Here is a 14055-nt window from a genome sequence, read left to right as displayed (position 1 = left end):
ACTCTGGCATCTTCAGAATTCCAGATTCCAACGGAGATTCCGCCAGAAGGTAGGGATTCCGATGCCGAAATCTAGCCGAGTATTACAATGAGTGGCTGAAACCTTTTATTATAGTTGAAGATTGGTTGAAACTAAGGTTGTTTTATGGATTGTGAGATCTGAACACATATTGTTTGTCTTTTGGTTATTCAATATTCATACAGTTCATGCTTGAATTCTATTATTACTTTGTTGTTTTGGTCAAATTGGCCACTTGAGTCTTTATTGCAAGGTAATTAATTGTTAGTTTGGATAATTTTAAGTCCGTAATTGCTTGAATTGTTCAAATATAAGAACACTTGGTGTAACAACTAAGGAATTGTATGATGTAGCAACATCTCATGCGTTTGAATAGTTAGGATTGGATCTCTCTCTTTCTTCATGCAATTAACAATTGTTTGATGTCTAAGGCCCAAGGATGTTCCTTGGCAATTTGTTAATTAGTAATTAATTAGAGGACATTCCCTAATTGGTTTAATCATAAGGAGAGACATGGTGGTGAGAAGCATTTTCCATCTCCATAACTAATCTATTGAATCAATCAAAAGAACGTAAGTTTCAATGATCAATCCAAAAAACCAAAGTGGATGCATCTCTTCAACTAGACCTTTCTCATATTGATATTCCCTTTTATTTTTCATATTCTGCTTATTTAATTGCTTTTAGTAGTTGCTAATCAAATCAATCTCAAACCCCCCCATTTTACTTTTATTGCACTTTATTTTTATTCTGCTTTCAATTACTTACTTTCAGTTGCGCTTTCAGTTAATTCTCTTGGACTTGTTGAGAAAAATATATTAGTTTTCCATTCTCTGTGGATTCGATCATTTACCACTATCTGCAGTAGTAATATTGTTAATAACCGGAAAGGTTATTTTTTACCGGCTTCGACACCCGCGAGTCAAAAATTGGCGTCGTTGCTGGGGAGTTGACTTGGCTTATTTATTTTTCTTTCATGACCAGATCTGAACGTAGGGACACTCTGCCTTACGATCCGAAAATTGAACGCACCATCAGGAGACTGAGCAAGCAAGTCACCATCAACCCTGTGCCTGAAACACTTTCTTGCGCAGACCCATCACCTAAAGAGCCTTGTTGCGCAGAACCTCCATCTGAAACCACCAGATGGCACCACCAAGTTCCTGATATGGCAAAAAACATGGCACAACCTGCTGTCCACAATCAACATGCTGTCCATGAAGAGATTATGCACTAAAATCCAGCTATGAGAGCTCCAATGCCAAGAGAAATAACCATTAAAGAATTGGCAACACCTGTAGGTGATCAAGAACCACTTTGCATCACCTATCCACCTCTGACAGTTCCCTTTGAGCTGAAAACAGGTTTGATCCATCTTCTCCCTAAGTTTAGAGGTCTAGAGAATGAAAGTCCACACAAGCACTTGAAAGAATTCAATATTGTCTGTTCATCTATGAGACCTCAAGGTATTTCTGAAGATCATGTTAAGTTAAGAGCTTTTCCTTTTTCACTTGATTATTATGCTAAGGATTGGCTATTTTACTTACCACTTGGATCTATTACTTCCTGGGATGACATGGTAACAACTTTCTTAAATAAATATTTCCCAACTCATAAGGCTATTGGTGTAAGAAGAGAAATCTCAAGCATTAGACAGAAACCATCTGAAGACTTATATGATTATTGGGAAAGATTTAAAAGGTTGTGTACAGGTTGTTCTCAACATGAGATTTCAGATAAGGCACTCATAGAATTCTTCTATGGAGGCCTGGTTTCTTCAGAAAAGAGATTCATTGATGTAGCCTGTGGAGGCTCTATTATAGACAAGACACCTAGGGGGATGAGAGAACTGATCTCAACACTTGCAGCCTCATCTAGGCAATATGGAGAAGAAAAGCAACTGTAGAGAGAAGCTAACGAGGTAAGTACATCTAATCTTTCCTCTCAAATTTCTGCGGTAACCTCTGCCATGACAAATTTCTTCATAGGCCAACCTCAACAAGCCCAGCCAACTAGGCCATGTGGGATCTGTGCATATGTAGGACACCCAACTGATCAATGTCCTACACTGCAAGAGGATAACCAGCAAGTGAATGCCATTGGAGGATACAACAACCAGGTAAGACATGATCCATTTTCTAACACTTATAATCCAGGTTGGAGAGACCACCCCAATTTCAGCTATGGAAGGGCCAACAACAACCAGAACTATCAGAGCTACCAAAGAAATGAAGCTCAACCAGCACCTCCAAGTTCCAATAATACTCTTGATGAGGTAGTTAAGACTTTGCAAAGCCTCCAACAGCAAGTGGGACAAATGGCCACCTCCATAAGCTAACTGGAATCCCAAGGTAAGCTCCATTCTCAAACTGAAACTAATCCTAGACAGAATGTTAGTGCCATTACCTTGAGAAGTGGAAAGGAGCTTCAAGATGTGAGATATGAGGAAGAGAAGCAAGTTGCACAAGAGCCTGCACAATCTGAGACCACCCCTGCGCAATTTGAGACCGCGCACCACTTGCATGAGCTGGTTAGCCGAGCTCCATCTGAAACACCTCCTGCGCAGAAAGCTGATCACCAGGTACATTTTCAGATCCCACCTCCTTTTCCAAAAATATTTGAAAGAACTCAGAAAGAAAAAGAAGAAAAGGAGATCTTGGAGACTTTCAGAAAAGTGGAAATCAACATACCTCTGCTAGATGCTGTTAAGCAGATTCCCAGGTACGCAAAATTTCTGAAAGAGCTTTGCACCAATAGAAGAAAGCTTGCTGAGAGAGAGAAAGTAAGTGTAGGTGAAGTAGTTACTGCTATAATTAAAAGAGAGCTCCATACTAAATGCAAAGATAAAGGTATGTTTGCTATTTCTTGAAAGATTGGGAATGTTGGAATTAAGAAAGCCATGTGTGATCTTGGTGCATTCATAAATGTTATGCCTCTCTTCATCTATAATTCTTTGAATGCATGTGCACTGAAAGACACAAGAGTTGTGATTCAATTAGCTGATAGATTTGTGGTATATCCCATAGGTGTTCTAGAAGATGTGTTAGTTCAAGTAGATGAACTTCTCTTTCCTGTAGATTTTTATGTGATTGATACTAAGGAGGACAGTTGCAATGCTAGTTCTGACATCCTTCTTGGACGTCCTTTCTTGAGTACTGCTAGGACTAAGATTGATGTGCATGATGGTACATTGACTATGGAGTTTGAAGGGGAAGTCATTAAATTTAATGTCTATGATGCTATGAAATATCCATATGATATGTCCCCTATTTATGGTCTTGATATTGTTGACTGCTTGAGCCAGGAGATTTTTGATAAAAATTAAGATGATATTCTGAACAATGAATTTTGCAGGGATACTGACTAGGTACAGATAGAGAGCCAGAAAGAGCCAAAACTGAAGGAAACAGTCTGCAGCATACAGCAGGTGAACTGCAGACAACTACAGAAAGTACAAAAACCAGTTGCACCACTCCAGAATGGTGTGCAAACCATTCCTGCGCAGAAAGAGGCACCTGAAAGCCTCTCAAGCGCGTCCTTTCAGCTTCCAATGCAGACCGGTCCTCCCTTTCAGTCAAGTCCTGCGCAAAAGGATGTTCCTGAAACTAGTTCTGCCAGACAGTCCACACAGACACCCTTGCAACACCTTTCAGAATATGAAGAATGTGAGAATGGCTTCTTTGAACAGATCTTCCATGCCCAATCTGATAAGCCATGGTACGCAGACATGGTAAACTACCTAGCCACAGGTAACTTGCCTTCTGATATGCCAAAGCACACCAAAGATAAGATAAAGAAAGATGCCAAATACTATGTTTGGGATGAGCCGTATTTGTGGAAACATTGTGCTGACCAAATGATAAGGAGATGTATCCCAGACCAAGAAATAGTTTCAGTTCTCACTTTTTGTCATTCATATAGTTGTGGTGGACACTTTGGTCCAAGAAAGACTGCACATAAAATACTTGAAAGTGGCCTATTTTGGCCCACTATTTTTCGAGATGCTTTTTATGTTTTGCAGATCATGTGCTAGGTGTCAACAGACTGGAAATCTGAGCAACAGAAATCAAATGCCACAGAATCCCATCATGGTCTGTGAGATATTTGATGTGTGGGCATAGACTTCATCGGCCCATTCCAACCATCCTTTGGATATACCTACATCATCCTTGCAGTGGATTATGTATCCAAATGGGTGGAAGCTAGAGCAACAAAGACTGATGATGCAAAAGCAGTAGTAGACTTTGTGAAGACCAACATCTTTGCCAGACATGGAGTACCAAAGGCAATCATCAGTGATAGAGGGACCCATTTTTGCAACAAGGTAGTGGAAAGCCTTCTCAAAAAGCATAATGTGATCCATAGAACATCCACAGCCTACCACCCATAGACAAATGGACAAGCTGAAGGTCCAACAGAGAAATCAAGGCCATCCTAGAAAAGACAGTGTCCCCCAACCGAAAGGACTGGAGTGCACGTCTAGAAGATGCCTTATGGGCATACATAATAGCCTACAAGACTCCCATAGGTATGTCCCCTTACAGATTGGTCTATGGAAAAGCTTGCCATCTTCCAGTTGAACTTGAACACAAGGCATATTGGGTTGTAAAGAATTGCAACATGGACCTTAAGGAAGATGGACACCATCGCAAGTTGCAACTGCAAGAGCTAAAGGAAATAAGATGAGATGCATATGAGACCTCCTGAAACTACAAAGTAAAAACCAAAGCCTTCCATGACAGTCAGATTTCAAGAAAACAATTTGAGGTTGGTGATAAAGTCTTACTCTTTGACTCTTGTTTAAAATTGTTCTCAGGAAAGCTACGGTCTAGGTGGATTGGACCATTCATTGTAGAGCATGCTTATCCCCATGGAGCTGTAGACATCCGAAGCATAGAGACTGGAAAAATCTTCAAGGTGAATGGGCATCGTCTGAAGCCATACTTTGAAGGATTCGCAGTACAAGTGGTGGAAGAAATTCCACTACATCATCCATCTCAATCTGCCTAGTGATCACACCATGCACACCATATCCCAGGGAAGTACTCAGTTTTCTTTGTTCTTTTATGATTCTTATACATTGAGGACAATGCATGATTTAGGTGTGGAGGTGCATACCTCTCTTCTTCTCCTTCTTTTCTTCTTCTTCTTTTCTTCTTCTTCTCCTTTCAGTCTCGCAATTTTTCCTTTCAGTTCTACGAAATTTTTTCTTTTTCCTTTCAGATTTGCGATTTTTGCTTTCTTTTGTTTCAGTTCATGTGATTTTTTTGCTTTCAGTTGCCTCTTCAGTTCTATGCTTTTTTGTTTCAATTCATGCGATTCTTTTGTTTCAGTTCTATGCTTTTTCTTTTGTTTCAGTTCATGCGATTCTTTTGTTTCAGTTAATGCGATTTCTTTTATTTCAGTTCATGCGATTTTTTAGGCAGCAAGATTTCATGAAGACGCACTTGCCTCTTCTGCGTTTAGCATAAAGGAAAGACTGGATAGATTCACTTTCCCTTCTGCACATGCATGCCGCGCGACCACCTTCTCTCTGAAGAGCATCCGCGCGCCACCTTACCTCTACAGTCCATTCAATGCGATTCTTTCCTTTTCGGACACAACTTAGGCAGCAAGTACCTCTTGGGCAGCATCTTGAAGACACTTGGGCAGCAAGTAAAATCTTGGACAGCACACTCTTACCTTTTGAAGCCATTCCGTGTGCCACTCTCCATCTAAAGAGCAAGCGTACGCCTCTTTCCTTTTAAATAATTTTGGAACGCGAATCTTTCCTTTTTTGACTCAACTTGGACAGCAAATACCTCTAGGGCAGCAAGGTCAGCATCTAAAACCTATTTAAAGAATCCTTAAAGGCCAGCCGATCCTCCAACCACGTTTTTGCAACACCATCTGCGCAAACCTCTCATCCGGCTCCATCTTCTCTTCATCTTCTTCTTCTTTTCTTTTATTTTTGGTTTTGTTTCAGCCATGAGTGGCTGAAACCTTTTATTCTAGTTGAAGATTGGTTGAAACTAAGGTTGTTTTATGGATTGTGAGATCTGATGCTAGAAACAAGGAAAGACCAGTTTCCACTACCTTTCATTGATCAGATGCTAGAAAGGCTTGCAGGTAAGTCCCATTACTGTTGTCTTGATGGTTATTTAGGTTTTTATCAGATTTCAGTTGCCCCAGAGGACCAAGAGAAGACCACCTTCACTTGTCCTTTTGGCACTTTTACCTTTAGAAGAATGCCATTTGGACTATGCAATGCACATGCCACCTTTCAGCGATGCATGATGAGCATATTCTCTAACTATGTGGGTAAGACAGTTGAAGTGTTCATGGATGATTTCACAGTGCATGGCAACTCCTTTGAAGAATGCCTTGCCAACTTGGAAAAGATCCTACAGAGATGCCTTGAGTCTAACCTTGTACTGAATTATGAAAAATGTCATTTTATGGTTAATCAAGGTATGGTTTTAGGACATGTTGTTTCAGCTAAAGGAATTGAGGTAGACAAGGCTAAGGTAGACACAATTAAAAATCTACCTTACCCTACAAATGTTAAAGAAATTCGATCATTCCTTGGCCATGCAGGGTTCTATAGAAGATTCATCAAAGATTTCTCTAAAATTACATTGCAATTATGTAAATTGCTCCAACAGGATGTAACATTTGATTTTGATGCATATTGCAAAAAGGCATTTGATCTGATTAAAGAATTGCTTGTGACTGCTCCAATTATTCAGGCACCTGACTGGAACCTGCCTTTTGAAATCATGTGTGATGCAAGCAACCATGTTGTAGGAGCAGTCTTGGGGCAACGTGTGGGAAACTCACCGCACGTCATTCACTATGCCTCTCGCACATTGGATGCTACACAAAGCAACTACACAACAACAGAAAAGGAGCTCTTAGCTGTTGTATTTGCTTTAGAGAAATTTAGACCATATCTCTTGGGAACCAAAGTCATTCGGTAGATTCTGTTGTTACAAGAATTTGATATGGAGATAAGAGACAAGAAAAGGAAAGAAAATCTTATAGCCGACCACCTTAGCCGGCTTCCATCTAGCTATACACCTTGTCTAGTCAAGGAAGAATTTCCAGACGAACATCTGTTTGTCACTCATTCAGCCTAAGTGATCATGCCACGCACACCACACCCCAGGGGAGTACTCAGTTTCCTTTGTTCTTTTATGTTTCTTATACATTGAGGACAATGCATGATTTAGGTGTGGGGGTGCATATCCCTTTCTCTTCTTATTTTATCTTCTTCTTCTTCTCTTCTTCTTCTTCTTTTCCTTTCAGTCTGCGAAATTTTTTTTTTCATTTTCTCTTCCACATTTGCGATTTTTACTTGTTTCAGTTCATGCGATTTTTGCTTTCACCTACTAGTTCACCTACTAGTTCCAATAGTTGAAAGACTATGAACAGAGCTAGTAGCCACTTGGACAAGTGACCAACTGAGTAACTGGGGGTGGGTATTACCAATATGTACCTTCATGTCAAAAGGTTGGTGACTTTTTCAAGCAAGAGCTAAGTGCAAAAGACTGAATAAAGTACTTCAAGGTAAGGGCAAGTCAATCTGAAAGCTAAAAATACTCTTATTTGAACAAATAATATGTGCATGTATGATCTCTCTCTTAAGTAAAACAAATCCTAGCCATGGTAAGTAAAGGGAAACAAGGAAAGAAGGTGAGTAATCTTCATGCATATATTCTTCACTGCAATGATTCAAAATAGGTGTCTAGAGTAAGAGTTTAAGTGGAAATAAGGATCAAGTAGCAAAGAAAGCTTATTTGACTATGTTTATTTGCTTGAGGACAAGCAAAAGGCTAGGTGTGGGGGTATTTGATAGAACATATTTTAGTCCATTTTATCTTGATATTATTGATGATTATTTTTGTGGGGTATCCTAAGGAAACCAAAGGATACTGTTTCTATATTCTCTCAGAGAACAAAGTGTTTGTTGCTCGAAATGATACCTTTTTGGAAAAGGAATTTATCTCTCAGAGATTCAGTGGGAGTACAGTGCGACTTGAGGAAACTTAAGAACCCCAAGAGAGCATTGAACCATTGGTAGAACCACTTCCAGAACCACGAATAGTTATGGAAACTGAAAGGGTGACACAAGTCCCATGCAGATCTGATAGGACACGTCATCAGCCTAAGAGATATGGATTTCTCATGACTGACAATCGTGAACTTTTGCTCGAGGATGTGTACATGACACAACCTAAGGGTTTTGTAATCCTTGAGAATTCTGGAAAGATTTGCAAGCTTCAGAGATCCATTTATGGATTGAAGCAAGCTTCTCGAAGCTAGAATCTTCGTTTTGATGAAACAGTCAGGGACTTTGGATTCATAAAAAATGAAGATGAACCTTGTGTTTACAAGATGGTTAGTGGGATTGCAGTTGTGTTTCTAGTCCTATATATGGATGACATATTACTCATTGGAAATGATATCCCTACCTTGCAAAAGGTTAAGACTTGGTTAGGAAATTATTTTTCAATGAAGGACTTAGGTGAGGCCGCATATATCCTTGGTATTAAGATCTATAGGGATAGATCCAAGAGGATAATCGGTCTGAGTCAAAGTACTTATATTAACAAAGTGCTCAAAAGGTTCAGCATGCAAGACTCCAAAAGAGGATTCTTGCCCATGTCTCACGGTATTCATCTCAGCAAGAATCAATGTCCTATGACATCTGATGAGCGATAACGGATGAATAAGATCCCTTATGCTTCTGCTATTGGATCTATCATGTATGCCATGTTATGTACTAGACCAAACGTCTCATATGCCTTGAGCACAACAAGCAGATATCAAGCAGATCCCTGTGAAAGTCACTAGACAGCTGTTAAGAATATCTTAAAGTACCTTAGAAGGACTAAGGATGCATTCCTAGTTTATGGAGGATTGTAAAACGAGCTAGTTGTAAGTGGTTACACATATGCTAGTTTCCAAATCGACATAGATGACTTCAGATCGCAGTCAGGATTCGTATTCACTTTAAATGATGGAGTTGTTAGTTGGAAAAGTTCCAAGCAGAGCACTATAGCAGATTCTACAATAGAAGCTGAGTATATAGCAATATTAGATGCAGCTAAAAAGGCAGTCTGGTTGAAGGAATTCAACTCAGAGTTGGGAATGGTTCCCAGCATTGCAAAACCTATGGACCTTTATTGTGATAATAACGGTGCCATAGCACAAGCAAAGGAGCCCAGATCTCACCAGAGATCTAAACATATACTCAGGTGATATCACCTTATTTGAGAGATCATTGATAGAGGAGATATCAAAATATGCAAAGTAGACACAAATGACAACATTGCAAATCCACTGACCAAGCCTCTTCCACAGGTCAAGCATGATCAGCACACCAGGTCTATGGGTATTAGACAATTATATGATTAGGCCTAGTGCAAGTGGGAGATTGTTAGTGTATATGCCCTAGGCCATTATCTTGGACCTTTTTGTATGTCGTTTTGGTTATTAATAAAAGATGTTTTTGTCATTATTATTTGTTTGCATGTTACATAATAATGATTATCATCCCTGGTTACTTATTATTATGTTGATAATAATAAAATATAACTGGTATGATTATTGATTAATAATCATGAGATGATTATGTATATGTTGATATAATTTAATAATCATAAATACTTGTTAGAGAGCAAAGTATTGGATGGACCCGCATTGAGATCACTACATGGGTCATTGTCATAAGTGAATCTCAAAGTAGTTATATCTTAATTCTTTGACTTGAGATTGTCATAGTTTCCAACATAAGGACTATTATGTTTTGACATAACCAAATGTTATCTTTAATCGGACAATCATAAAGGTTATGATTGAGCATGATAGAAATTATGTAGAGGATAATGAACAATCAATATAGGATTTGTCCCTCTCTATGAGAGAGATATCTTCTGGGCCCCTCGATAAGTGAGGCTGAGAAATGCATGGCCGTGCTCAAATGAATTGATAGTGTGATCAATATCATTTGAATTTATCAATCAAAAATATAATTTGAATTTATCAATGCATGGCTGGTCAAAAATAACATTTTCGGTTATCAACAATTTTACAACAGCAGATAGTGGTAAAGGATCGAATCCACAGAGAATTGTAAACTTATCTATTCTTCTCAACAAGATCAAGAGAATTAATTGAATGAGAAACTAAAAGCAAGTAACTGAAAGCGAATCAAAAGTAAAGTCCAGTAAAAGTAAAAAAAAGGGGGTTTTGAGGTTTGATTTGATTAACAACTACGGACAGCAATTAAAAGAGCAAGTAATAATAAAATAAAAGAGAAATTCAATATGAAAAAAGTCTAGTTGAAGAGATGGATCCACTTTAATTGTTTGGATTGATCATTGAAACTCACCTTCTCTTGATTGGTTCAATAGATTAGTTATGGGGATGGAAAACGCTTCTCACCACCATGTCTCTCCTTATGATTAAATTAATTAGGGAACGTCTTCTAATCAATTACTAATTAACAAATTGCGAAGAACGTCCTTGGGCCTTAGGCATCAAAACAATTGTCAATTGCATGAAGAAATAGAGAGATCCAATCCTAACTACTCAAAGGCATGAGATGTTGCTAGATCATACAATTCCTTAGTTTTTACACCAAGTGTTCTTAGGTCAGAATAATTCCAGCAATTACGGACTAAAAATTATCCCAACTAATAATCAATTACCTTGCAATCAAGAATCAAGTGGCCAATTTGATCAAAAACAACAAAGCAATCTTAGATTCAAGCACACAATTGTATGAATATTGAACTAATCAAAGACAAATAGTTTATGTTCAGATCTCACAATCCATAAAACAACCTTAGTTTCAACCAATCTTCAACTAGAATAAAAGGTTTCAGCCACTCATGGCTGAACCAAAACAGAAAATAAAAGAAAAGAAAGCAAGAAGATGAAGAACCGAAGTGGAGAAGCCTTGGAGAGCCTTGGCCAAATGGTGTGTTGATGAGTTGCTGTCCTAATCTGCCTTGGATGGCCTCTTTGAGGTCTTTAAATATGTTCTAAGGTGCTGTCTTAGGGTTTTAAATGGCTGCCCACGTTTTTAAAGGCTGCCCAAAATGCCCTTGGTCCAAGATGTGCCATCCATGCACATGTGTTAAGGAAAAAACGTGGGGCATGTGTGGCTTGTGCAAGAGTGGGTCTTTTGGTCTTTGTTTGCTGCCCAAATATCTTTAAGATGCTGCCCAAGGTGCCGAAGACTTGCCTTCACACTCTCCTTGCCGCCCATGCACTAATAAAGAAGGTGGAGCCCCTTTGCAATTTGAATTTTGAATGTGCAAGGCATGTGGTGACAAGCATGTGATCTTTGGATTTAGCTTCCTTAATAAGCTGGATTTTGAAATTCAAAATTTGAATATGAATCTTGAAGATTTGAATTTCAAAATATTTTCCTTATTTGGCTCTTCACATATGGCAACTTCCGATTTGGCTTCTTGAATAAGGAAAAGGCTACTTGGAGATTTGAAATTTGAATTTCAAATTGACTTGGCTGAATGTTTTTTCCATATTTGCCACTTTCCTTATTTAGAACTTTCCTTATTTTGCTTGACTTGATTTCAACTTGGCAGGCTTGCTCTCCTTTGCTCCATTTAAGGCAGTTTTAGGGGGATTTTCTCCAAAATATCATTTTACACCATTTTCTGCAAAACAATGCCAAGAGCACTAAATTAAGCAGAAATCATGTAAATAATCATCAATAATATCAAGATAAAAAGGACTAAAATATGCTCTATCAATTACCCCCACACCTAGCCTTTTGCTTGTCCTCAAGCAAATAAACATAGTCAAATAAGCTTTCTTTGCTACTTGATCCTTATTTCCACTTAAGCTCTTTCTCAAGACACCTATTTTGAATCATTACAGTGAAGAATATAGGCATGAAGATTACTCAGCTTCTTTCCTTGTTTCCCTTTACTTACCACGGCTAGGATTCGTTTTACTAAAGAGAGAGATCATACATGCACATATTATTTGTTCAGATCATACTCTTTTTAGCTTTCAGAGTGACTTGCCCTTACCTTGAAGTACTTTATTCAGCTTTTTGCACTTTAATTTTGCTTGAAAAAGTCACCAACCTTTTGACGCGAAGGTACATATTTGTGATACCCACCCCCAGTTACTCAGTTGGTCACCTGTCCAAGTGGTTACTAGCTCTGTTCATAGTCTTTTGACCATTGGAACAGTTTTTGAATTTGAGCTTATGAGGTCTTTGCCTTTGCTGAATTTTCTTTCTCTCAATGATTTGGGCAAATTAACACCAATTACTAAAGCAAGTCATGTTAAGTTCATTCACACAATTTCAATTTATTCTCTCTAATGAGTGTCATCAATATATTTTTCACCATGGCAAACTCAAAGATTCAATTCAAAAGGCAATTCTCAAACATGAATATAACTCACTGCAATTGATTCAACATAAGTTTAAAGAGTCATGACATTAATGGGGTCATGGAAAGAAAAAGTCATCCAACATAGTTCATGAGTTTGAGTAGAGCAAAACAAAATGAAGAAGAAGAAGGTTGTGGTTGTGTGTGTGTTATTGAAAGCATAAATGAAAACAATTTAAAGGAAAACTGAAAGCAAAACTGAATAAGCAAAAATCACAAATTCTGAAAGGAAAAAATGAAAACAATTTCGCAGGCTGAGAGGAAAAGAAGAAGAAAAGAAGAGGAAGAAGAGAAGGAGAAGAGAAGAAATATGCACCCCCACACCTAAATCATGCATTGTCCTCAATGTATAAGAAACATAAAAGAACAAAGGAAACTGAGTACTCCCTTGGGGTGTGGTGTGCATGGTGCGATCACTTAGGCTGAATGAGATGGTTGATGTAGTGGAATTTCTTCCACTACTTGCACTGCAAATCCTTCATAGAAAGGTTTTAGACGATGGCCATTCACCTTGAAGATTTTTCCTATCTCTATACTGCGAATGTCTACAGCTCCATGTGGGTAAGCATGTTCTACAATGAAGTGTCCAATCCACCTAGACCGTAGCTTTCCTGGAAATAATTTCAAACGAGAGTCAAAGAGTAAGACTTTATCACCAACCTCAAATTGTTTTCTTGAAAGCTGACTGTCATGGGAGGCTTTGGTTTTTGCTTTGTAGTTCCAAGAAGTCTCATAAGCATCTCGTCTTATTTCTTCTAGCTCTTGCAGTTGCAACTTGCGATGTTGTCCAACTTCTTTGAGGTCCATGTTGCAATTCTTTACAGCCCAATAGGCCTTGTGTTCAAGCTCAACTGGAAGGTGACAAGCTTTCCCATAGACCAATCTGTAAAGGGATATACCCATGGGGGTCTTGTAAGATGTCTTGTAGGCCCATAGAGCATCTTCCAAACGTGTACTCTAGTCCTTCCGATTGGGAGATACTGTCTTTTCAAGGATGGCCTTGATTTCTCTATTGGACACTTCAGCTTGCCCATTTGTCTGAGGGTGGTATGCTGTGGATGTTCTATGAATCACATTGTGCTTTCTGAGAAGGCTTTCTACTGCCTTATTGAAAATATGTGTCCTTCTGTCACTGATGATTGCCTTTGGTACTCCATGTCTGGCAAAGATATCGGTCTTCACAAAGTCTACTACTGCCTTGGCATCATCAGTCTTAGTTGCTCTAGCTTCCACCCACTTGGACACATAATGCACTGCAAGGATGATGTAAGTGTATTCAAAGGATGGTGGGAATGGGCCCATGAAGTCTATGCCCCACACGTCAAATAGTTCACAGACCATGATGGGGTTCTGTGGCATTTGATTTCTTTTGCTCAAATTTCCTATTTGTTGGCACCTAGCACATGATCTGCAAGACAGAAAAGCATTTCGAAAAATAGTGGGTCAGAATAGGCCACTTTCAAGTATCTTATGAGCAGTCTTTGTTGGACCAAAGTGTCCACCACAACTATATGAATGATAAAAAGTAAGCACAGAAGATATTTCTTGGTCAGGAATACATATCCTTATCATTTGATCAGCACAATGTTTCCATAGATATGGCTCATCCCAAACATAGTAT

The 14055-nt window shown here is 38.7% G+C and overlaps 1 pseudogene; it reads left to right on the top strand.

Moving 5' to 3' along the window:
• Positions 1-2201: 2201 nt before the first annotated feature.
• The window catches only part of LOC122722074, a 76044-nt pseudogene continuing 64190 nt past the window's right edge, over positions 2202-14055 (top strand).

Source organism: Manihot esculenta, chromosome 16 (genome assembly GCF_001659605.2).
Source record: "Manihot esculenta cultivar AM560-2 chromosome 16, M.esculenta_v8, whole genome shotgun sequence".
Classification (NCBI taxonomy): Eukaryota; Viridiplantae; Streptophyta; class Magnoliopsida; order Malpighiales; family Euphorbiaceae; genus Manihot; species Manihot esculenta.
The sequence above is the reverse complement of the archived record's forward strand: the minus strand, read 5'-3'. Positions and strand labels throughout refer to the sequence as shown.